This window comes from Chiloscyllium plagiosum, unplaced genomic scaffold, assembly GCF_037043375.1.
Source record: "Chiloscyllium plagiosum isolate Xiang-an unplaced genomic scaffold, Cpla_swu_hap1 HiC_scaffold_37, whole genome shotgun sequence".
Taxonomy (NCBI): Eukaryota; Metazoa; Chordata; class Chondrichthyes; order Orectolobiformes; family Hemiscylliidae; genus Chiloscyllium; species Chiloscyllium plagiosum.
Genome location: NW_028270175.1, coordinates 60,847,464 through 60,869,602, shown reverse-complemented (window position 1 = coordinate 60,869,602; position 22,139 = coordinate 60,847,464). Strand labels below are relative to the sequence as shown.

The window sequence follows — 22,139 nt, the reverse complement described above, 5'->3', positions numbered from 1 at the left end:
AGCAGGAGGAAGTGTTGCCACTGACCCGAGTCAGAGAACAGAGGACATGGATTAAAGGAATCTAATGAAAAGCAGCACTTCTGCTTAGGACGTTCAATAAAAACTGCAGAAACCCGATGTGTCGAGCAGAGTATCTGGAAAGAGAAACAGAGATAATTATTTAAATATGGAACGTTTCTGATGAAGAACTCGAGTTTCCCAAGTCTAATCAAATTACTGGCCTGGTTTGCAAAATAGGTTTTCGGAACTTTGAGCGAAAGTTATTCCAGCAGGAAAGTATTCTTACGTAGTCAGCAGGATTCGAACCTACGTGGGGAAACCCCAATGGATTTCTAATCCATCGCCTTAAACACTCGGCCATGACTACAGACGGCGCAGGGGGGTTGAGAATTGACTAAATCAGCCGTGATCTCATTGAAAGCTCTTGCTGACTTGATGAGTTAAATGCTTCCATCTCCTTTCATACCTTTGCTGTCATTTGTAAGGTGCGAGACACCAATGTAAAAGAAGAAAAGCACAAAGGTAGGAAAAGATATTTGCAGCCAAACTGAGTCAAAATTATTTATTGAAAGGAAAATCACACTTGGCAATTTGCTAGATATCTTTGCGAACATGACCAGCGGGGGTAAGCAATGGAGCTATTGATCTGAGTATTCTTGGACCTGAAGCAAACAAATAGTGACATATTAATTTCTTTTTCTGGCGAACGAAATGTTCTTTCCTGATTGTTACAATGAAAGAGATGGTTCCCAATAAAAGACAAACATTAATTCGCATGTAGATATATTTCAATGTAACACGATTCATTTTCAGTCCCTAATTACCCCAGAGATGGACGGGGTGAGTTACTTTTCTTCACGCTTCAAATCCTCAGCGTGGAGGTACAAACATGAAACCGCTAGAGATGGAGTTCTTGCATTGGGAACCAGCGACACTGAAGGAACGATGTAAAAGTGAGGACTACAGATGCTGGAAACCTGATTTTAGATCAGAGTGATGCTGGAAAAGCACAGCAGGACAGGCAGCATCCGAGGAGCAGGAAAGTCGACGTTTCTGTTGCCAGTCTTGCTGCGTTCCGCAAACAAGTTTCGTTTTTGGCTCAGATTTCCAGCTACTGCAGCTATTTGTTTTATGTTAACCTTCATAATGTTTTGGACAAAACCAATGACCTGCCAGCATCGGAAAATCGGCAGAAGTACTGGTACACCGATACGTTTGCTGAACAATGCAACCATTCCATGAGCGGGAATACGATCCGGGCCACGGTGCTGAGAGTACCGAATCCTCACAAGTAAATCCTCACACGAACATTTTCGTTGCAGATTATTTTCAACTTGTCTTCGAAGATTTACAAAGTGGGGAAAGGCCATTCCGCCCTTTGTGCATTGCGACTAATCAGAGAGCCATCTATTCTAGTCGCAGTTTCCAATTTTGGCCCAAAGTTTGGTCATGGTGTCATGCAGAAACTCAGCGAGTTCACTCAGACATTTTTGTGTGTGCAGAATGATTTGCCACATTTAAGGCAAATGCAATGGCATCCCGAATGGGTATATACACAGGAAGCGTTCGGAGAGATTAGGAACACATTTTGGCAAATATGGTTCAATTAATTTCGGTTATCTGTTCAGCAGGGACATGTTCGATAGTAGGGTATTTTTCCGTGCTCGGCTTTGTTGATGTGCTCCCGCAGCTGACACCAGTTTTAATGGACCATTTGCAAAAAAATGCACTCTGTTTGTTAGGCAGTAAACGCGTTTGCCTTTCTTTCTGGAGGGTGGATGGGACGAGTTGACCAAGCGATGAGGGTCTTTCCGGACTTTTGCTGCCAATGACCATTCGTTTGGCACCTTCCCAACTTTGCCATCAAAGAGTTTGGCTGAAGAATAATACCGCACGTATAATGTTACCCCCCTCAGCTCTCCAACGAATCCAGAAACTGACAACTCTTCATGTGGAACAGAAGCAAAACAGAAAGGGTGGATCATTGCCAGACACACCGAAGCATGCATGCTGCCTTTGTTGCAGTGCAAGCCGATTACGTCATGAACTGCTCAGAGAAACGGCAACGAGGCAATTCAGGACATACTGGAGATTTAGTGCATTACCAAGTCACAGGAAGTGCTCAACAAACATAAAACAAAACAGAACAGCAATAATTCATGAAAAATGAAGTTTACCAATTGCACTCGTGATGAAATTAGGTCAACAATGCGCTGATGACTCCATCTGATCGAGAGGACCAATCACCAGCCCCCTTCACCAGGACAGTAATGAATGAAATGCGAGAAATACAAAAAACATTTCTCATCGCGATTGCCAACCTTTTCGCCACTGCAACAACAAAAACGGCGAGCAGATACAATGCAGAATCTGGTTTCGTATCAGCAATGAAATAGTAATATCCATTCACTTTCAGTGAAAACGGTGAACAAAGGAAATTGTCTGAAATATAAATACCCAGCGCAGGCTGCTTGGTTCCCCGATTATACTGCTGCACAGACTTTCATATTTAAAGGTACCTTTCAAAGAGAGTGTTTGTGGCTGTCCATATGACAATGGAAATTGTTGCCCTCGTTCTCACTGCCATTATTGATCGTGTTGGGTTTGGCATCCTCACCTTGCACGCGGGAGTTCAGTGTACAATTCTCTGCTGTGAAAAATCGGAGTGCTTTGGAGCAGAAAGATGCGAAGCTCGTGTGCTTCATGGAGATGTTGTTGGAATGTTTTGCGGTGCTGGGAAGTGGGATCCTCACAGTTCTGGGTAACATCCTCAGGGTTGCAGAGCCTGTTGTGAAGCCTACTGTCCTGTGGCGGTTGGAATTGATTTAGTTTCAGTGCCGCTGGGTCCAGTTGTTGGTGTTGCAGATTGGATCCTGATCAATGTGTCTATTGATGGAATCCATGGATGGGTGCCCTGCTTCTAGAAATTCTCTGGCTGCTTTCTGATTGCCCTGTCCTATTACCGTTGTGCTGCTCTCAAGGATGCTTGCTGTCTGTACGTATAGCTACTCGGGACAGTTGGCCGTGCCAATTAGTGACGGCCACACAAACTCTTTGCCAAGAATATGTATCCCACAACTGCATTCCCAGATGTCTGGCACACTAAATTGGCAACTAGGATATGCCATAAAGCAATTGAAACACCATGCTTCCCTTTAATAAAATAATTTTCTGGAAATTGATAGCCAGACTCCTCTGAACACACGGATTTAGGACAGCACATAAACCAACAGCCTCGCTGAGGGAAAGCTCACCAGAAAACAATATCCAATGCCCATCTTGTGCAGGACAAATGTGGTTGTCAAGATTCCACGCAGGGACTGCACGAAACACTATATCGGAGAAACAGTCGGACAACTAGCGAGCTGCAATCATGAACTTCAGCCAGCCAGTGTACGCCATGGGCAGATGTTCTTGTAGTTGTATGTAAGGCATTGAGTGTTTCTGATTCAGGGGCTTGTACCGTCTGCAGCACTGGTTAGTTCCTTATGTTGTAACTACTGTTAGAACATATGTAAAACTCGATTGCTCATTGAGATGTACATCCAAAATATTAGCCGAGAGAAGGAATTTGGTGGTTTTTCTGGTGCTGTTCCTGTCATACCCTATGGAACTGGACTTATTGTGTGCTTCCTGACGGTTCGGTGCATGCTTCCGTGATCGTACTTTGGGCAGAAACCTGCGTTTTAGCTTCGATAGCGTGCGTTTGCAAACCTGGTACACCTTCCTGTATTTTGTTATCTCTTATTGTGTGCAATTGCAACACGGCAAATTATTAATTTACATTGGAAGGTGACAAACGGAGGCGTGTGAAATGCCAAGGTATTAGTGACATTTATTATTTGGTTGCATATTACTTTGATTCAGGAGATAAGGATGTAAAACGTGTTTGTGTAGAAATGAGGACCAGTGAGGAAAGAAGTCATCCGCAGGTGTAGTTTACAAGTGCACTGGCAGTAACCACTCCGTACGAGAAAAAAATACTACATGTGAGTGATAAAAGATGGCAATAGTTACGGGTGATCTTAGTTTCCCATCTCCCACTCATGGTTCAATGGTAAAAAAACAGTTTGGATGACAATAATCAATAAATCATATCTGTCCCAGAGAACAACGCGAGCCATATTTTGGTCATCGATGAGTTTACGGCTGACTTAGTCTCTGTCTTTTCTTGGAAACCATCTCGTTTGTTGTGACCATCAGGAAAGATATTACTTTTGACATAAAGAAAATGAAGATTATGTCACTAATCTTTGTTTGTTTCATGCCCAAGTACAGTCAGACGACCTTGATCAACTCTGCTAGTCATGCTAGCAAAGAAATCTGGAAACATGCCAAGTGTGAGTTTTCGCTCAAGAAATAATTTTGATTCAGTTTGATTGAAACCACCACTCCCTCAAGTTGTGCTTTTCTTCTTTTAAAATGGTGTCCGGTATCTTCCAAATGACGGCAAAGATATGAGAGCAGATGGAAGCAATGTAGCCTATCAAGTCTGCGACAACATTCAATGAGATCATGGCTGAGTTGATTAATTCTCAACCCCCGTTTTTATCCTCATCTCCGTGATGCTCCATGTCTGTCTATCACAGCCTTGAATACACCTCGCCTTCACAGCCCTCTGTTGTTCGGAAACCCACAGATTTGCTACCCTCTGAAAGAGTGAATATCCTCCTTATTATTTTCTTAAATGTTTGATCCCTTCAGCTGTGAGAACGCATTCTCGTCCCAATTTCTCGGGGGTGTACATCAGAGCAGAATAAGCTCCTGAAGGTAGGTCTGCACTCTCCATTGCAGTTCCGTTTATTTGAAACATTTTCATATTTTGACCTCTGATTAAAAATAGTAGACCTAATTTGCACATCAGATTTGCCAGTGGTGAATCTTTTCAAGAAGACTTCAATGAGCGTAATTCTACTGGCAGTGAATAGGGCTAGACAAATTAGATTACTGACAGTGGGGAAACAGGGCCTTCGGGCCAACAAGTCCACACCGCCGCGCCAAAGCACAACCCACCCATACCCCTACATTTACCCCTTACTTAACACTACGAGCAATTTAGCATGGCCAATTCGCCTGTCCTGACCTGCACATCTTTGGACTGTGGGAGGAAACCGGAGCACCCGGAGGAAACACACGCAGACACGGCGAGAGCGTGCAAACTCCATACAGTCAGTCGCCTGAGGCGGCAATTGAACGCGGGTTTCTGGCGCTGTCAGCCAGCAGTGTTAACCACTGTGCCACAGTGCCGACCTAATGCAAGGACATTTTTCTTTCGCGATCCAGTGCTGTGTTTATTCAACTCTCTGCGCATGAAAATGGATCCTACCCATCCACTTTATCTCTCATCAATATGTGTGCAATTCAAATTGATGCGGCCATGACTACACGCGCGCAATGCTGTCTTAGTATGTCTTATGTAATGGAAAGTTCCAACCTGAAACACCAGGATTTGGCTTTTCTTGGCACCTCAGCATCCTCCTCCTTTCGAAAGCAAGAGAGTCTGACAGCGAATACTGGGGTCAGGAAAAGCCAAATCCTGGTGTTTCAGGTTGGAACTTTCCGTTACATAAGACATCCTAAGACAGCATTGCACGCGTGTAGTCATGGCCGCGTGATACAGGTGATGGATTAGAAATCCATTGGGGCTTCCTTCCTCAGGTTCGAATTCTGCTGGCTCCGTTTTCAGTGATGTCATGCAGGACGCGTTTTCACTCACAGTTCAGAAATCTCGTCTCAACATACAAGACCAGTCAGTTGATTAGACTTAGCAAACTCAAGTTATTAATCAAAAATGCAACACACTTAAAATATTATCTCCGTTTCTCTTTTCACACTTACTGCCAGACCCATTGAGATTTTGCAGTATTCTTTGAATGTACTGTGCAGAAGTGCTGTTTTTGAATAGATTCCTTTTACCGCAGTCCTCCGTTCACTAACTCTGGTCACTGGCAACACATCCCCCCGCTCGTCGAAGAGCCAATCCCCACCACTAATTTTCCCATCATTATAAATTGCCGCAGGAAATTGCTGACAAACCAAATTTGCTCCAAAGCGAAACTCACCAACATCGGGAATCCCTCCACAAAACGGGACTTCTCCTCCCTGGACTTGGTGAAATCCAAACGATTGTGAACAGAATTTGGGAAAATATTGTCACTTGTCAGGTGAAAAAGTGTTAAGAAGGCAACACACGTCACCCAGTCTCCAGCTTTGTGAATCTTCAGAAACTCTTTGGGAAAAGGACTCAGAGGAGAATGAAGAAGGGTCAATTGTCAGACTGATCGGAATCAGTCAGGACAACTTTCCGTTCTTTAAGAGGACGGGACATTGATTCTGATGTTCTCAGGACAAGAACTGATTGGAGACATTGAAGTAATTCTCGGTCCTGTACATGAGGAATACAAACCTTGTATGGACACTGGGACAATGAAAATACTCGATACCACACAAGATACTGAGAGGTTCGAAGACAGATGTTCCCGATTGGAGCAGAGCTGGTTCCCAGTGACATGGGTGTGTCTGTCGTGGATGGGATCAGACTGTTCCCATGTCGCCATTATGAATGTCCCAGTCCTTATTTCGGAAAAGTAAAACTGATAGAGGACAGTTGTCGTTCTGGGAATGGCAGTCTGAAGTGGTAGGTCAATCACAGACTGCTTTCGAGGATCGTCCAAGGTGTTAGGTTGGAAGTATCAGCTCATTCGACTGTTAACTGAAATTTTACTGGTTCAATAGCCCCAGGGCGACAGCGATTGATGTTCATAATGCATCTGTTTTCTGTGCAGCACCGTTTCATGTTTCTAATGGGGTCAGGAAAATGTTTTCCAAACAGAAACCTATGGTATGACGAACGATAAAAAAAAAGTTTCTGCATTGCTTTAATGGTTAATGTAAAGAACTGTGCATTCTGGAATTCTGAAGCAAAGACAGAAACTGCTGTCGAAACGAACCAGTTTGGCAGTGCCTGTGGGATATTACCGAGTTCTGATGAAGTTTTGAAATATTTGTCTCTGATTCTCTCTGAATAGACGCTGTAAGATCTGCTGAGATTATCCTGGTATTTCTGTTCGTGGTTTTAACTGAATGCCTATTCCATTTATAAGGATGATACAACCAAACCCACCACAAACCAAGATTAAGAAATAACACCTCTGCATCTCACTCCACTGCAAGCCCAAGAATAACTACACGATGCTGCACTTCTCCAGCTTCCACCCTAAATATATTAAAGAAGCCAAACCGTAAGGACAAGCGCTTCACCTGCACAGGAACCGCTCAGATGAGGAATAATGTGACAGACACCTAAAGATTTTGAAGTATATCCTCATGATGATGGGGTACATGTTGAACTGATTGATCGCCAATTCCGGTGTGCCACAGTGAAAATCTGCTGTGAACTCGTTAGAAGACAGACAGAGGATGCGACTAATAGAGTATCTATCATCGTCAGCACTTTCCTGGAGTTCAGCACGTTCTTCGCAGGATTCAGCATGTCACCGATGATGATGAGCATCTCACTAAGAACATCCCCATGACTTCAATTCTCACCTTCAAACACCCAGCAAAATTATAACATACGACCGTTTACAGTAAACTACTCAGCCTTCACATAGCATTAACCACAACACCACAGCACCATGCCTTCGCAAACTTTGCAAGACATGGACACTACCATCACCCGTTGCTACACCACCCACCACGTACACGACAGGTACACATGTGACTCAGGCAATGTTGTTTGTCACATATGCAGCAGGCAATGATACCACAAGATACTCAGTAATGGTATATTGGCGAGACCATGCAGATGGTGTGCCAATGGATGAATGGTAACGGCATAACAATTGCCAGACTGGATTATTCACACACAGTCGGGGAAGAGTTCAGCAATCAAGGACATTTGGTTTTCAATCTTCGACTAAATGTCGGCCAAGGCGGCTTTCGAGGTACACAACAACGCAAAATCGCCAAACAGAATTGGATCGCCAACTGCCTTAGTTGTGGTGATGGCATCAACCATGATATTCGGTTAATGCCACACCACATGTGACCCACCACACTGTTCTGTGTCTGTGAAATCTTCCTCAATTGTTCTGTTTTCACACCAACACCGTGACAAGTTGTTATTGTCTCTCTACCTTAATCACTTTGTTCAATATTGGCTAACTGATAATTTGGGTCAGTCTCGCGGCATGCCACTCTAGCCAAAGCAAAATCAGAAGAACTGGGAATGCTGTAAACCAGGAGCAAGGGCAAGGTTTACTGGGCGGGGTGGTGGAACGGGACTGGGGCATGGTGGCGAAGGGGACGGGTGTTTCGCTGCTCTGGGGAGATCTGTGGAGGAACATGAGAGTTAATGTTTCGGAGCAGGTGCCCCTTCCTCTGGTGTTTTTTTTTTGTGGAGCGGTTTTCCAGTAGCTTCTGTTTCTGTCCCATGTCATTCCAGTGCCTTGATTTGTCTCCAGTACCGACTTTATTTTAACGGTTTGTAATTATCTCTCTGCCTCACTTTGTTGGATCATTGGTCAACCATTCTGTTGGCACTCAGTTATTGACACATTACTCACACGGTCTGACACTCTTGTTCCCTTGCAGAGACTAAGTCTTTCACAGTCCGCTCCCACAATTTGCCTGATATTTTGATCTGTCTGCCCTTGATCTCTCTTCCCTTAAATTCAGTGTTCTGTGTTATTCCCTCCCACTTCACCAAACGAAAGGGTTCTGGTCCGAAATCTTGTTATTTCAAATAAACATGTGCATCTATAACCTGGTGTGATTTCTGAATTGGTCCATCGCAGTCCAAAACCGCAACCTCCACAGCAGATACACGGAAACACCACCACACGCACTTTCCCCTCCACACGATGTTCAAGCTCATTTACTCCTGTTGCCGCATGTAATTCTGAACTTGTTGTTGTTCGTGATGAAATCTTAAGGTTCAAGCGGTTCTTTTGCAATGTATGTACTTTGGGATGTGGTTCAATTGCAAAGAAAAACATACTTCAACGGACGATATATGCTTCAAAGCTTTGCCTGAATTGTTTAAATGTCATTTATCTTGAACCCAGTGAGCTGACGGAAGAATAAACGTGCTTTGCACTTTTGCCACACGGTGCCAGGGACCCAGTTCAATTCCAGCCTGTGTCGAATGTCTGTATGGTGCTTGTACTCCTCCCATGTGTGCGTGAGTTTTCCTCCCACATTATGAAAGCTGTGTAGTTTCGGTGGATTGCCAAATGGAAAATTACCCAACTTGTCCAGGGATGTGGACTTCAGGTTATTTCGCTGTGAGAAACTGGAAGGGGATCGATTAGGAAGTGTTTTTGTTGGGATAATCTTCACTGCTTTGGTGTGGGCTTGATAGACCGAACGGCCTCCTTCCACACAATTGGGATTTTACGAAAATTATTGCAATCATGCGATTTTTCCAGACATTCCGAAAGATAAATAATGTTTCCAGGTGTCGTTTTGAATGTCTGCAAACGATATTCCAATTCTCACACAGGAGCTGCACTCGAAGTCTGCACTTATGCAATTTAAAGTTGTGCATTCAGTGTTCACGCTTCGGAAATCACAGCTTTTTACCATTAAGATCAAATCTTGTGTTTTTAAATCTATATCATAAACAGTCGAATTAGTCTCATTTATCTACATTTAATGCATGTACTTCAAACTGATGGGAATGGTAACTTCTCAGATTCAGGTTCATTTTGATCGGTGATAGCTATATGACGACCACTCTTCTCATCATCCCAAGTGGATTTGCAAGGCATCGATCAGCAACGCTGAGCCGTGCTGCTCCCTGGGAGAGAGTGAAGCGCGGTGATGGCCTGTTCGGTGACTTCATACATTTATTTGTCTCCAGTTAGTTTCTATGGAGTAGGACTGACAATGAGGGGAAGTTCGAAGGCAAGATCTGATTCTGGGAGGGGAATTCTCTTGAAGAGGTTTTGGCAGTATCTGAGAGACTTTTCAAACTTCAAACAGGCAAAGTCATTGAATAAAATCTCGGGGGATGCCTTCGAACAGGAGAATGGTGTAACCGAAATGTATATAACATAGCCTAAATGAAGATACATAACGCAGTCTTAGCAGGACGAATGGTAAGAAGAACATATTTGATTCAGGACTTCCTGCTGCAGCCTTTAAGTAGCGCAGCTTAATCAGCTGCTCATAAATGATGATAAAACATCTATCCTTTAACTGATCACCTTCAGCGACGTGCTGGATTATGTCTAGTCTACTTATGTCTACCCTTTGCTGCAAAATGGCTATGAAGACATGTATGTCTTTGATATCAGGCTTATTCGGAAGAATGGCTCCACTAAGGTGTGAAGTTTGCTTTCGTGATTCGTTGGTTAGCACTGCTGCCTAACAGCATGAAGGACCTGGATTCGATTCCAGCCTCAGGCGACCGTTTAGAGTTCGCATGTTCTCCCTTTATCTGCATGGGTTTCTTTGGGTTGCTCCAATTTCCTACTACAGTCCAAAGATATGCAGGTTAGATAAATTAGATATGCTAAATTGTACCTCGTTCTCCAGAGTATGTTGGTCAGGAGCAGTACAAAGTAATAGGGAAGGGAAATTGCTGTGGATGGAATACTCCTCAGAGATTGCGTGAGAACTTCTTGGGCCTAATGACCTGTTTCTACACTGTCGGGATGGTATGATTCTATTTTATAACGTCGGTACTTTAACAGCGTAAGGCATGTTACAACTCAGCACCTTGCTAGTAAAATGGTGAATGGTGGATTCACGCTGATGATCTGTGTCAAAGTTAACTGGCAAGTGTTCATTTCAATTCGAATTGACGACTATGCAAATTTAATTGAAACAGAATCATGGCTGGAAAATACCTCCAGTGAAAATGCATCACCAAATTCAACATTTCTATTCATGGCAAGTTGATGACTCAGCCTATCTCAAATGTCTGATTACATGAATCTGCGGCAGGAACACAGGGATACATATTTCCAAACTGCTCCTCTTAACTTTGTAGCTTAAGCGTTACATTTTTATGAAGGTTTTCTCAACTCCAGTAAGTGTTGGCCTTCTAACAATTGAGTTTGACAAAGTTTATTTGAACAGTTCATTAAACTATTTGGATGTTTTGAAGTCGGGGAGGAGGGCAACCCTCTGATCCACTGGGACAGTGAAGGACTGATTGAAGGAATACCTATCCAATTGTGATGGTTAGTAGCTTGGAAGGGAACATACAGATAATGATTTTCCCATTCGTTTACTTCCTTTGTCTTTAGGACGATCGTAGTACAAGAGCTGGAGTGTGCTGTCAAATGGAAATTGTTGATGAATCAAAAAGCTGCGACAGTGGTGAATCGTTTGAAATTATACATATATTGCCAATCGAACTGGCTCAATTGCCATGGAATGGAACGTTCTGAAGAAACTCAGCCGACCTGGTAGCAACTGTGAAAAGTGTCAGAGAAGTAATGTTTCTTGTCCTACATGTCATCTCTTCAGTACTGTTCTGAAGAAATTCATTTTGGCCTGAAAAAGTTAACTGTATTTCTCTCCAAGTATGCTGTTAGAGTTGCTGAACTTCTCCAGCACTTTCTGCTTTCATTTCAGTTATTAAATGTCCGCAGCATTATCCTTTTGTACGAATGTTTCATAATGGCGCTGTCCAACATCTTGAGGTATGTTGTCGATATATTTGTTCAGGCAATCGGGGAGTATTCCATCGCACACTTGACGTGAGCCTTCTCGGTATTAGAGAAGCGATTGGAGTCAGAAAGCCCATGACTGATGGAAGTTTTCTTGCCATCTGGCCTGCTCTTGTAGCCACATTATTTATGTAGGGAGGACAGTTCATTTTGGGGTTAATAGCAACTCCCAGAATGTTGATCGTTGAAGACTAGGTAATGGCAACACCATTGAATTTCCAGAGGTGTTGATTAGATTATCTTAATCAGAATGTGTGAAATTCATATCACTTGTCTGCCCAGGCCTTCACATTGCCAGAATTCTGCTGCATTGTGAAATTAAATGCTTCAGGAGTTGAGGAAGTAAGGATGCGGCTGAACTCTGGACATTTATTAACGAACAGAACCTTGAATAATTCCTGAAGTGAGGTCCTGGAGTTTAGATAACTGACCTGCAACAACCAATCCAGTTTCTGTGCGTTTGGAGTCACATGTATGTTGGAGCAAATAAGAATAGCAGCTTTACTTCCCTAAGGGGTAGAGGCGACTCGGAAGGTATTTTCCATGGTAAGTTGTAATGGGTTAAAGGCATTAGACATAGAATTTCAACTTAGAATTCATGGCATCTATCGTTGCAGGGTTTGAATTAGGTCACTGATATCAATTCTGGAAGATCTTCACGTGAGCAGATTATCATGTACTGATGAGCAATGCTTCTCCAAAACTGGGATTAAGCTTGTTATTAAGCTTCTTCATTTCTCAGAAATTTGAATAAAAAACAAAAAGAATGTGAGCAATTCTACAGTCTCGGTCTCCACAAGCTGCTTATACACAGTACAATGCAACACTTTTGGTGATGCATCAACTCAGATTTTCAAACAAGGAGCTTGTCAGTTGCCTGAAGGGAGAGAAAACGTCGCACAGAAAACTGCATCAAACAATTCAAACATGTGGAGAAGGTGATCCTCACTATCCTGGTCTTCATTGGCATTCCATATAAGGAATTATGACAATTTCACTTGTTTTCGTCTGCTGCTGATCTGCTGTTTGGTTTTAACTTTTGAACAATAAAGTCTCTAATTCACTGACAGGTTTCCTTATTTAGACACAGGAAGTGCGATATCAGTTCACTGAGCAGTAGTGTCCTTAAAATTCTCCATTGATAGAGACTCCCGATGTCACTGCAAATGCAGAACTCCCTAATCTCTGTGTTCTGTCATCCGTTCCGGGTTCATACCGTTTGTAGGTATGATAAGAAATCAGGCAAGTCAGTTGCAAAGAATTGTAAACGGAAGTGAAACATTGACTCTTGCTATCCCACAGATGATGTAAGACATGCTGAGCCATTTCTGTTTCTGATATACAAATGAAGCCTGTTTTTGCGACAACTTTGAATGTTAAGTGGTGATTTGAGAGAAGTAATGCAAGACACTAAAATGAAGCGATAAACTGTTTCAGTTCGCTGTGGATTCTGCAATGAGTCTGAAAATGAGGTTCAGAGTATTCAGAACAGATGTTAGTGAGCACTTCTACACACAATATTTGGGAGAGGTTTGGAACTCACTTCCACAAACGACAGTAGATGCAGGGTTTTTATTTTGGTTGCCAGAATCAATCCTGTGATTGTTTACATCTATCTCTAAGGACAATAGCAGCAGAAACAAGAGAAAACTGTGACCGCAAATCACCTATCAGGGATCTCGCCTTTCTGAGTTGGAAGTATCTGGCTATTCCTAAATCCTGGAACTCCCTCGCTAACAGCATTTTGGCTGTACCTCTATGTTAAGTTCGCTCAAGGTTCTGTACAGTAGCTCATCATCTCAATCACTGGAGTAATTAGGGATGGGCAGTGAATCCAAAGCCATTGAGTGACGTCGATACGCCACGAATGAGTTTCGAACATCTGCAGGTTCTACGTGGACGCCCGCAAGCGATCGGGAGAAGGGAGTAGTGGAGCAGGGCGTTTGAGTAAAGTGAAAGGCAATGATGACTGGAGGGCGTGAGGCTGTAAGTGAGAGAGGAAGTGGTGATGCAAGGCTCACTGTTGGCATTAATGTGTCAGCCTATACTGGCCACTGTTTACACTGACTTACACAACACTGCTGATCAATTCACGACAATGATACTGTTCTCTTGGCGTTGTATTCCCTCTGTGCATATTAACGTGGTTAATGGGCCCCGAGAGGATGAACGTATCTTCTTTATCCTGTCGGCTTAAACAGATGAATATATCAGTTTGAAATGAACGCAATACGAGATTGGCTCTTTCTGTGCATTTGCACTGGAGAATGTCCAGGTGTGAACGTTTCTTTTCTGTACCTGCGGAGGTTAGTTTAAATTCTTATGAAGCAACTTTCATAAAGTAACAAATGTCCAAGTTATTGTGATTGAACAGCTAATTAAATACACATATGGATATGAACAGCATTGTCTGCGCTGACACCGTTGATGAATTAGTTAAAGCGCCTGGTAAGAACGAGACTGGTATGGTGTCAAATCCTGGCGTTGCATGTCCTGTACATTGAAGGATCGTTGCTTAAACTTCTTTAAAATGTTATATTGTTGATCCACCATACCGAAAGAGCATGCTTCTTGTGTTTGAGCCCAGCGCATTTGTATTTCGTGTTACCACGTCCTGCCGCCTGCTGCGGCCCCATCAGTCAATACTAGATCCTGCTAATTCAACGGAATGATTCTGTACTATGTTCTACAAGGACGTTTCAGGTAACGGTCGAATGCGCTGAAACTTCCAACCTAACAAATTCGACGATCCTCTAAAGCAGTCCGTGACTGAATTCCAAATTAAATGTGCCATTCACTGAACGACTATTGTCCTCTATCAGTTTTACTTTTCCAAATGAAAGACTGAACCATTCATTATGGAGACATTTTAACAGTCTGATACCCCCAAGACAGACACATCCATGGCACTGGGAACCAGCTCACCTCCATCAGGGATAATCTCCTTTTTTGCCTCTCAGTGCCTTGTGTGTTCCAGAGATTTTCATTGTCGCTGAGTCCAGATGAAGTTTGTATTCCCCATGTACAGGGCTGAGAATTTTTTCAATGTCTCAGACCAGTTCCTGTCCCGGCAACATCAGAGTCAATATTCTGGCCTCTACTCGGTCCGACAACTCACCCTTCTGCATTCTCCTCTGATCGCACTTCCCAAAGAGTTTCTCAAGATTCCCAAATCTGGTGTCAGGATTTGTTTGCCTCCTTAACATTTTTCCAACTGCCAATTGACAATATTTTCACAGTAAAGCTTCGGAAACCACTGGTCTGCACCATGTCCAGTGATGAGAAGTCCCGTTTGGTGGAGAGATTCCCGAGGCTGGTGAGTTTCACTTTGGAACAAAGATGGTTAAGTGGCAATTTCCTGCGGTTGTTTGTAATGATTGGAGAGGGAGCGGTGGGGAATCAGCACTTTGACGAGCAGGAGGAAGTGTTGCCACTGACCCGAGTCCGTGAACAAAGGACAGGGATTAAAGGAATCGAATGAAAAGCAGCACTTCTGCTCCAGGACGTTCAATAAAAACTGCAGAAACCCGGTGTGTCGAGCAGTGTATCTGGAAAGAGAAACAGAGATAATGTTTTAAATATGGAACATTTCTGATGAAGAACTCGAGTTCGAAAGTCTAATTAAATTACCGGCCTGGTTTGCACATATAGGTTTTTTGAACTTTGAGCGAAACTTCGCCCAACAGCAAGTCATTCATAGCGGAGTCAGCTGGATTCGGACCTCTGCGGGGAAACCCCAGTGGATTTTTAACCTATCACCTTAACCACTCGACCATGAGTACTGACTAAAAAGCAGAGTTGAGCATTAACCAAATCAGGCGTGATCTCATTGAAAGCTGTCGCTGACTTGATGGGTTAAGTGCTTCCATCTCCTCACCTAACTCTGCTGTCAATTGTAAGGTGCGAGACACCAAAGTAAAAGAAGAAAAGCACAAAGTTAGAAAAAGATATTTGCAGCCAAACTGAGTCAAAATTGTTGATTGAAACGGAAATCAAACATGGTAATTTGCTAGATCTCTTTGCGAACATGACCAGCAGAGGTAAGCAAGGGAGATATTGATCTGAGTATTCTTGGACCTGAAGCAAACAAAGGTTAGTGACATATTCATTTCTTTTTCTTGGACCTGAAGCACAAGAGAAATACATCTCTTGGGTACTATTTTGGACGTATTTCTCAATGAGCTATCATGTTTTACATATGTTCCATCGGGAGTTACCTCACACAAGGAAGTAACCAGTGCTGCAGACGGTCATATAATCCGAGTTCCAAGTCCCGGAGTCAGAGACACTTAGTGCCCTGTGTGTAACTGCAAGGAACAGCTGTGCATGGGGTTTACAGGGTAACAGAACTGTATGAATACAGCTCGATGGTCGTCTGTCTGCTTCTCCTCTATAGTTTTCTGTGCAGTCCCTGCGTGCAATCTTGTCAAATATGTTTGTCCGGCACAAGATGGTCATTGGTAACTTGTCTCTGAGAGAGGCTGTTGGTTTCTGTGTTGTCATAATTCCGAGTGTAAGGAGGAATCAGGTTGTCAGTTCCCAGAAACTTACTTTAATAAATGGAAGCGTGCTTTTTAACTTGCCGCGTGGCATATCCTCGTTGCGAAGTTCGTGCACTGCGAATCACGTTGCGGGACAATCCAATTTTGGCAAAGAATGTATGTGGCAGTCACGGGTTGCCACGACCAGCCATCGCTAGTAGCAATACAGACAAATGGCAAGAACTACAAATTCGATTAGAGCAGCACAAGTTTAATGTGAAAGGGCAAACAGAAGGCAGCCAGAAAATTTCTGGGTGTAGGGCAATCACCCAAGGTACCTTTTCATATGAAAGTCTGTGCATCAGTAGAATGTGGGACCCAAGTAGTCGATGTTGGTTATTCATATTCCAGACAACTTGTGTTGTTCCCCGTTTACTCTGAAAGTGAATAGACATAGCTTTTCACCGTTATTTCGAAATAAGATCCTGCATTGAAGCTGTTCGCCGTTTTTTGATGCTGTGGCGAAAAGGTGGGCAATCGCGACGTGAAACGTTGCTATACCTTCATTTTCTTCATTACTGTCCTGGTGAGGGAGAAAGGTGATTGGCTCTCTCGATCAGATGGGTGCAACGGCGCATTGATGGTCTAATTTAATCACGGATATAATTTGAAATGTTCACTTTTAATGGTTCGTTGTTGTTCTTTCTTTATATGATCATGGTACTGCCTTTTCAGTTTTAATTCTGTTCCACGTTAAGGGCTGTCAGCTTTTGGATTCGCTGGAGAGCAAAGTGGGTAATGCGATATTTGAGGTATTTTTCTTCAACCAACATCTTTGATGGCGAACTTGGGAAAGTGTCAAGAAGAATGGTAATTGGAAGCAAATATCCGGAAAACCTTCATCTCTGGATCGGTTAGGCCCATCCACCCTCCAAACAAAATGGCCAAACTCGCTGACTGAGTAACAAACATCATGCGTTTTTTTGCAAATGGTGTATTCAAACCGTTGCCGGTGGCTGGAGCATCTCAAAGTTGTCGAGCATGGAAACAACTCCCGCGATCCAACTTGCCTTTGCTGAATAGATAACCGAAATTAATCCATACATATCTGTCAATATTTGTGCCTTATCTCTCCGAGGTGTTCCTGTCTATACACCCATTCAGATGCCTTTGAAATGTTGTGAGTGCCACTACACGTGGCAATTCATTCCACACCAACAAAAGTTCTGTGTGAAAAACATGTGTCCCTCATATCCCTTTTAAATGTTTCCTCTCTCGCATTAAAAGTTTGCTATGTAGATTTGAACTCGCGTGTCTTGTGAAAAAGTGCTCCCTGACTATTTCCTTTGTCTGTCTTCCTCGTAATTTTATAAGCTTCTGTGAGGCCATATCTAAGCAATGAAGCTCCTGGGAATCTGACGAAGCTTATTCAGTTTCGTTCTCATGTCCAAGCAGTGCAAACCTTGCAAATCCTTGTAAAGGTTTTCTAAACTTACACTTGCAAGAAGTGTGTCCAGCTGCAGCACTTGTTTGACCGCGTGGTCACTCTGGAACGGCGGGTGGACTCACTGCGGAGCATCAGCAATTCTAGAGAATTATGTTGCCTCCCAGGTGCTCCAGCGAGGGATGTCGCCCATCGGCTGAAGAGCATTCGAAAAGTGGATCGTGAACAGCCAGTTATCTTGGTGCATACAGGCACCAACGAAAAAAAAAAGTCGAGATGAGGACCTGCAGGGAGAATTCAGGGAGCTAGGAGAGAAATTAAAGAGGAGGACCTCAAAGGTAGTAATCTCGGGATTACTGCCGGTGCCATGTGACTGCCAGCGTAGAAATGAATTTTAAAAAAGGCACGATGAACACGTAACTTGAGGATTTGTGCTGCAGGGCGGGTTTCAGATTTGTTGGATTTTGCGACAAGTTCTGGGGAATGTGGGACTATAAGAAATTTGACGGTCTGCAGCTGAACCAGACGGGAATGAATATCCTTTCGGGAGGTTTTGCTACTGCTGTTGGGGAGGTTTTATACTAATGTGGCAGGGGGCTGGGAACCACAAGATTAAACAAGTCGGCAGTGAGATGGAAACTGGAAACGCTCAGAATCTGGAAGATAGTATTAAAAATGCGAAGAGTAGGCAGAGAACAGATGAATGCAAAAGAACTGGTGGCCTGAAATTCATCTACTTTAATGCATGGAGTATAGATAGATGAACTTAGGGCATAGGTTGGTGCCTGGGAATATGACGTTATTGCGATCACAGAGATTTAGTTGAAGGAAGGGCATGGTTGGCAACCAAATGTTCTAGGATATAGACGCTTCAGACGGGACAGGGAGGGAAGTAAAATGATATCAAGGCTGTGCGAAAGGAGGACACCATGTCTGGCTTGGGTCGTGAGACACTATGGATGGAGCAGTGACGTAAGAAGGGTGCGGTTAGATTTATGGGGCTGTATTACAGTGAGCGTGAGGTGTAATAAAAAAACAGTTAAACAGACAATGGAAAGACGTAGAGACAATAATTTTGTGTTGATTGGAGATTTCCGTTTTCCCAACATTGACCGGGATACTCTTAGCGTCAGAGGTCTGGATGGGATACCATTTGTAAGAAGCCTCCAGGTGAGTTTTCTGGAGTGGTATATCAATAGTCCGACGAGGGAATAGGCCATATTGGAACTAATATTGGGGAATAAGCCAGGGCTGGCGATAGCAGTTGCCGTGGGTGATTTCTTTGGGAAGTGTCCAATATTCTGTAAGTGTTAGAATACTCATTGAAAAAGATGAGAGTGGTCATGAGGAAAGAGTACTAAACTGGGCCAAAGCGAATTATATCAAAATTATGCAGGAGGTCGGAAATGTGGATTGGACACAGCTTTTGTAGGAAAGTCCACAGTTCATATGTGGCAGGCTTTCAAAGATAGGTTAAACATAGTGCAGGATAGGCATGTCCGTTGAAGGCAAAGGATTTGGAAGGCAATATTCGTGAACTGTTGATGACAGGACAATTGTACGACTCGCCAAGAGGAACAGGGAAGCATACATAACGCCTTTGCAGCCAATAACATAATGGTCCCTGGAGGAACATGAGAAGAGTAGGACAAGTCTTAAACGAGGAATGAAGGGGGTTAAAAGGGGTCATGAAACAACTTCACGCTAGCACAATTAAGGAGAATCCTAAAGCCTATTATTCATATATAAGAAGCAAACGGGTAATCAGAGAAAGGATTGGTCCACTGAAGGAAAATGAAGGAAGGCTGTATGTCGAAACTGAGAAAGTGGGTATGATTCTGAATGATTATTTTGCATCAGTGTTCACTGAAGAGAGGAACATGATGAATGCTGAGTATAGAGTAAAACATTTGATTAGTCTGGATCATGTTGACATAAGTAGGGAAGCTGTATTGGGCAGGCTAGGGGTAATTACTGTGGACAAATCCCCAGGAACGGATGGGATCTATCCCTGGTTCCTGAGTGAGGTGAAAGAGGAAATAGCTGGGGCCCTGACAGATATCTCCGTGGCGAACTTCAGCACAGGTGAGGTTCTGGCCGACTGGAACGTTGCTCATATTGTCCCCTGCACTAGAAGGATAGTAGGGATATTCCGGATAACTACAGAACAATGGGCCTAACATCAGTGTTGGGAAAGTTGCTGGAGAAGGTACTGAGGGATATGATCTATTCATATTTAGAAAACAATGTGCATATCAGTGAGAGGCACAGAGGTTTTCGTGGTAGTGCCCAAGTTGATAGATGAAGGAAAGGCTGTTGATGTCATATACATGCACTACAGTATGGAGTTAGGTAAGGTTCCCCATGGTAACCAAATACAGAACGTAAAGTAATATGGTGTGCAGGGTGTTCTAGACAGGTGGATAAAGAATTAGTTGAGCAATAGGAGACAGAGAATGGCAGTTGAATGGAGTTTCTGGAAATGGAGAAAGATGACCAGTAGTGCTCCACAGGGGTCAGTGTTGTGGCCACTGTTGTTTGTGATATACATAAATGATCTGGAAGAGAACACTGTTGGAATGATCAGAAAGTTTGCAGATGACACGAAGATTTCTGGACTAGCACAAAGTTTAAGTGACTGTTAAAGAATACAGGAGGATAGAGATATACTGGAAAGTTGGGCGGGAAAGTGGCAGCTGGAGTTCAAAACAGACAACTATGAGGTGACGCATTTCAGTCAGTCTAATTCTAGCTGGGGTTATACAATGAACGGAAGAGCTTGGGGAAAAAAGTTGATGGACAGAGAGATCTGTGAGTGCAGGTCCATTATACACTGAAGGTTGCTGCACAGGTGTATAGAGTGGTCAAGCAGGCATATAGTATGCTTGGCTTTATTGGATGGGGTATTGAATAGAATGGCTGGCACGTCATGTTAAAATTGAACAATACATTGGTCTGGCCACACTTAGAATCCTGTGTAAATTTCTGGTCGCCACATTACCAAAAGGATGTGGACGCTTTGGAGAGGGCACGTAAAAGGTTTAAGTGGATGCTGCTTCGTATGGAAGGTGCAATCTAGGAAGAGAGGTTGAGTAGGTTAGGTTTGTTTTCATTCGAAAAAAGGAGTTTGAGGGGGACCTTTTTGAGGTTTACAAAATCATGAAGGGTACAGACAGGGTAGATAGAGAAAAGTTTTATTTCCCAGGTGAAGGATTAAATACCGAGAGGTCACGCATTCAAGGTGAGAGGTGAAAAGTTTAAGAGGGATACACGCGGCAACTACTTGACGCAGCGGATGGTGGGTGTCTGGAATGCGTTCCCAGCAGAGACGGGAGCGGTAATCACGGTGGATACATTTAAGATGCGTCTGGACAGATGCATGAATGGGTGGGGAGCAGAGGGATACAGATGCTTAGGAATTGGGTGACAGATTTAAACAGTAGATTTGGATCGGCTCAGGCTTGAATGGATGAAGGGCCTGTTCCTTGTCTGTACATTTTCTTTGGTCTTTCTTCTTAAATTACGCCAATTTCATTACAGAATTTGCGTGGTCTAAGTGCCTGAAGTGAATCGATGCTGAAACACTAGTCAAAACAAATCTGAGCAATGGCTTCTGTGTGGCAGCGTGGTCGAGCGGTCTAATATGCTGGATTTTTAAGCTTCAGTTTCGATCGAATCGTGGCTTCAAATACCAGCATCGTAAGTGAGCTACTATGTGGAGATGTATGTGAGCGCAGTGCGCATGGGTGGATGCCTTTTAATTTGAGTGTTTGCAGCTCCTCAGTATGCTTACCCTCTCGGTGATAAAATCAGCGACCGTCTCTGAAAACAACACAAGTTCCTGCTGTCCGACAAATGCTGATATCCCGTCGATAGCGTTGCTTTTGGATATCTGCGTTACCAGTTTCTGTATCTCAAATGGTCAGCGCAGTTGGCTGAAATGTTGGTGGTTCGAGCCCACCCAGCGAATAAGCCTCAAATATTTCAGCACAAGCATTTACCCCGACCATATATTGACATTGTAACTGGGAAAACTCATCCATGATTCACCCCAAGTCCGCAGGGAGTGAGACGTTTACACGCAGCAGAATACGACATCACTTTCTCCAAGCTCCCGATGCCAACAGAAAGCGGTCACTGCAGCTTCAATCAGCGACTTTCTGCCAAGCCATGGGAAACAACTCGTGGAAACTCCTTCCTTAGTAACAGCTCTTTCCGTGTGAAAGGAGCAAAACTTTCACTTTAAATTGAAAAGGGCTGCAGGACATTGGAATGTCGCTCCAGTCCTTGAAACATGTTACAAATAAAACTCCTGACTTGAAAATAAGAAGTGGTAAAGGTTTTAGGTAGAAAGAACAAAGAAAGATTTGATTTAGACGACTCTGTCTCGTCGGCAGACGGGAAATGCCCAACACTGTAAAAATGATTGGGTTTCCTTAGGTAATTTCCCGACTGATTTACTGTCTGCCAGAGTGATTGGAAATCACATCAGCGACATAGAGGTGAGGGTAAAAATATGAAGATATTAGG

The 22,139-nt window shown here is 43.4% G+C and overlaps 1 non-coding gene across 1 annotated transcript; it reads right to left on the bottom strand.

Moving 5' to 3' along the window:
• Positions 1-285: 285 nt before the first annotated feature.
• On the bottom strand, positions 286-367 carry trnas-aga (transfer RNA serine (anticodon AGA)). Its single transcript has one exon. It is a non-coding gene; the product is annotated as a tRNA-Ser (tRNA).
• Positions 368-22,139: the final 21,772 nt, after the last annotated feature.